This window comes from Benincasa hispida, chromosome 4 (assembly GCF_009727055.1).
Source record: "Benincasa hispida cultivar B227 chromosome 4, ASM972705v1, whole genome shotgun sequence".
Lineage (NCBI taxonomy): Eukaryota > Viridiplantae > Streptophyta > Magnoliopsida > Cucurbitales > Cucurbitaceae > Benincasa > Benincasa hispida.
Genome location: NC_052352.1, coordinates 21,732,479 through 21,736,885, shown reverse-complemented (window position 1 = coordinate 21,736,885; position 4,407 = coordinate 21,732,479). Strand labels below are relative to the sequence as shown.

The following is a 4,407-nucleotide window of genomic DNA, read 5'->3' as shown; positions in this document are numbered from 1 at the left end:
AGACAGAGGCAGAGGATGAGAAGCATCTACAAAAAGTCTTGGAAACTCTGAGGGAGAATAAGTTGTATGCTAAGTTCTCCAACTGTGAATCATTCTTCATCAAGTATTTTTTTTCTAGGGCACATGATGTCAAAGGATGGGATTTTTCGTGGACCCAACAATGATTAAGGCAGTTACCAATTGGCTTCATCCCATGATAGTTAATGAAGTGCGTAGTCTTCTGGGGCTAGCTAGTTATTATCATCGGTTTGTAAAGAATTTTTCTCACATAACCACCCTTTTTGACTCAGTTGACTAGAAAGGGAGCTTTGTTTGATTGGAGTAAAGCCTGTGGGACTGTTTCATAATCTCAAGCAGAAGATGGTTTCTGCACCAATTCTTATAGTACGAGATGGTTTCAAAGGTTTTTATGATTTATAGTGATGCTTCTAAGAAGGGGTTAGGTTGTGTGCTTATGCAACATGGTAAAATAGTTGCCTATGCCTCCCTCTTGTTGAAGAACCATGAGCGAAATTATCCTACTCACAACTTAGAGCTAGCGACGAAGATTTTTGCCTTAAAGATTTAGAGACACTATTTGTATGAGGAAAAGATATAAGACTTTCACTAATCATAAGAGTTTGAAATACTTCTTCACCCAGAAAAAGTTGAATATGAGATAGCGCAGGTGACTTGAGTTAGTGAAAGGTTATGATTGTGAGATCTTGTATTACCCAGACAAGCCAAATGTGGTGACCGATGCTCTCAGTAGGAAGACAACTCATTCAACAACCTTAATCACCAAACAGGTTTAATTATGTAATGATTTTGAACGAGCATAAATCGTACTAGTAGTGATTGAAGTCACCTCGCAGCTAGCACAGTTGACGGTACAACTTACTTTGAGGTAGAGAATTATAAATGCACAGTAGGGAGATTCGTACCTTGTTCAGAAATTCCATTCGGTGGAGTTAGATCAAGACAATGAATTTTCAGTGTCCTTGGATCATGGTCTTCTTTATCAAGGATGTTTATGCGTATCTGCAGACAGTGGTCTTAGGAGCGAATTATCGACAGAAGCTCATAAATCCTCACTTTCGATATATCCTAGCAGCACCAAGATGTATTAGAACTTAAAATGGTGTTATTAGTGGTTAGATATGAAGAGGGAGATAGCTGAATATGTCAGCAAATGCTTAGTCTGTCAGTAGGTGAAGGCCTCAAGACAAAAGTCAGCGGGTCTGTAACAGCCCTTCAGCATACCAGAATGGAAATGGGAGAGTGTGTCCATGGATTTCATTGTGGGTTTACCAAGAAATACGAAAAGTATTCAGTGATATGGGTGATAGTGGACAGACTCACTAAGATAGCACTTTCATTTCGGGGAAACCCATGTATTCGATGAATAAATGGACACAACTGTACATGAAAGAGATAATGAGATTGTATAGGGTTTTAATGTCGATTGTATCCGACAGAGACCCTCATTTTACTTCCAGTTTTTGGAAGAGCCTCTAGGTAGCATTGAAGACTCGGTTGTATTTTAGTACAACCTTCCACCCTTAGAGTGATGGGGAAATGGGGTGCTTGAACCAGACGTTGGCAGATATGTTGCGTGCTTGTGCGTTGGAATTTCTAGGGAGTTGAGACTTTCATCTGTATTTGATAGAGTTTGCATATAATAAAAGTTATGGGGCTACTATTGGCATGTCGCCATTTGAGGCTCTATATGATAAAGGCTACAGATCTCCTGTTTGCTGGGGTGAGGTTGGTGAATAAAAGTTGGTGGGAACTAAGCTAGTGCAGATGACTAATGAAGCCATGTAGAAGATTAGGGCTCAAATGCTAACAAGGAAGAGTAGACAGAAAAGTTACCTAGATATTAGGAGTAAAGATCTTGAGTTTGAGGCAGGGGATAAAGAGTTCCTGAAAATAGCACCTATGAAAGGTGTTATGAGGTTTTGAAAAAAGGGAAAGCTAAGTTCACGTTTTGTTGGGCCATTCGAAGTCTTCGAGCGAATTGACCTTGTGGTCTATTGATTAGCTTTGCCACCGTCTCTCTCTGTAGTCCATAATGTTTTTCATGTCTCCATGTTGAGGAAGTATGTGATAGATCCATCCCATGTGGTAGACTTAGAGCCTTTACAATTGAATGAGAGTCTGACTTATGTAGAGGAACCTATCTAAATCCTAGCTGAAGGGGTGAAAACTTTGCATAATCAGAGAACTAGATGAGGATATGGTACCCGAGCTCTTCCAGGGTTAGAACTTTCGAGGACGAAAGTTCTTAAGGGGAAAAGAATGAGACGTCCCAGAATTCTAAGGTAAATTCAATTTGTATTTGGGAATATTGTTGTTGGAAATTAAAAATGGAATTTGATATTTTTTGGGATTTAAAAGTATATGATAAGTGATTTGGAGATCTGGATAAAGTTAGTTTTGATTTTTTTATTATGTGATGTTTTGAGGGAAGTAGGGAGTTTTTTAAAAAGAGTTTGAGGTTTGTTAGGAAAGATATTTATATAAAGATATATTTATTTAGAAAAAAGGATTAGGGTTGTTAAAAGAGATTTCATTTATGTATTAGGGTTGCCTCGTTAAGTGTGCAAGACAGAGAAAAAAAGAAGAAATTTTTTTTCTCTTCTCCGACCGCCCCCCTCTCTGCCAACTTCACAGTCGCAACTGACGTTGCTAGACTGTCAAGAATGACACCACCATCTTCACCACCCAGTTGAAGTCTGCACATCCACGTGCCGTTCGTGCGACTCAGCCATCCAACATTCGATGGCAGACCCAGCTGGCGTCTCTAGACATGCGAGGTCCTTCTAGTAGCTGCGCTAGCTTCCTTCGGACGCCAAAGGCCTAGCCAACCTTCTGTTCATCGAACGGACGCGGGCAACCACTTCTATCGCCGGATTGATGTCAAATCTCGATGGATTCTTGTTTTGGGTAAGAGATTTTTTAGGGTTTAGAGGTTTTTCTTTAATACCCCTTAAATATTAGTTTCAATGTGCTGATACCCACAGTATTCTAGATTTTAGGTCGGTAATTTGGAGCCTTCAGAGTTGCTATCCAGCAACATTAGGGATCAATTTTGGCGGTTTTGATAAATATTTACGATTACAAAAGTTTCCAAGGATGACCTTATTGATGATTGGTGCTTTAAATCAGGTCTAGCACCTAAAAAATTTTTTGCTTGTAATTTTTGGGTCGTACTGATTTGGGAGTGTTGAGGTCATTTTGGTTCAACATTTGGAAATATATCGGTTAAATTGTTTGTTGGGCTGAGATCCTAAGGTTGTGACTTAAATTTAGATGTTCTTTTGTTTAGGAGTTTGATCCAAGAATACTTTAATTCCAAAAGAGGGTGAATTGCTAATCAATTTGAGCTTAATATCAAGGTAAGCGATTTACTACTGATTCGCCCTCGAACCCAAGTTGGTGTTAAGTATATGATTTCCCTAAAACATGATTCTATATGTTGGACTGAATTATTATGACTGGCTACGATGTACTGTTGAGAGAGTTATGAAGGCCTATTGGTGAATGGATTGTTGAGGCCGTTGTGGAAACTCTTAAACATGTTCTAAGTTTATGATTGTATTCTTATGACTATATTAGACTAATAGTGGTTGATAGGATTTTTATCGGGCTATGTATATCGAATGTTGTGAGCCTTCGAGTTCATATCCTACGTCTATGTTTCGGTGTTCCCTTAGGATCACCACCTATGCTTATGATTGTAACCTTTCATGATCACTACTTATGAAAGCGTGCCTTTGGGTTCGCCCTTTATGCCTATCTATGCCTATGCCTACAATGCTTAATGTATACCTGAGTCTCGATAGGAAGGCTAACAGGTCACCTAGTGGGTCAGTAGTGGGTTGCTTATGAGGTATTTTTATACTCATTATTTTCTCTTCCTGCTTTTCAGGTAAATGTAAAGATAGACCGGTGAATGATCAGTGGAATCTGTGACTCGGCTGTTGGGACTTGACATTGCTTCCGCACTTTTTTTTTATTTTTTATTTTTTTTTAAATTGACATGATTTGGTTTAAGAGTCTAGCAATTAAAACTCTTGGTTAATTCTTTTATTCATTTGTTAATTTATTCTAAATTAGAGTCTATGGTATCCTAATCGGTATTTTAAGGTTTTTATTATTTTAGAGTTTTATTTAATGAAATAAAAGTTTTTATTTCTTTTATTTAATTTTTCTTCAAGAAATACAATGTCAGATGTATGCATACATGTTACATAATCTTAGAAGTGTAATGGAAAATCGTAGGATGTTAAAAAAATCTGATGACATGAAAAAATCGATCAACCCAACCCAACCCGTGCAGTTTGGATTGAGTTATCAACTCATTTGAATTGAGATGAGTTCAAATGAATGAAATTTTTTTGGGTTGGTTGGTTCAAAGGTTCA

The 4,407-nt window shown here is 38.0% G+C and overlaps 1 long non-coding RNA gene across 1 annotated transcript; it reads left to right on the top strand.

Moving 5' to 3' along the window:
- The first annotated feature begins 2,544 nt into the window (after positions 1-2,544).
- Positions 2,545-4,185, top strand: LOC120076600. Its single transcript, XR_005481581.1, has 2 exons — positions 2,545-2,928; positions 3,914-4,185. It is a non-coding gene; the product is annotated as an uncharacterized LOC120076600 (long non-coding RNA).
- The last annotated feature ends 222 nt before the right edge of the window (positions 4,186-4,407 follow it).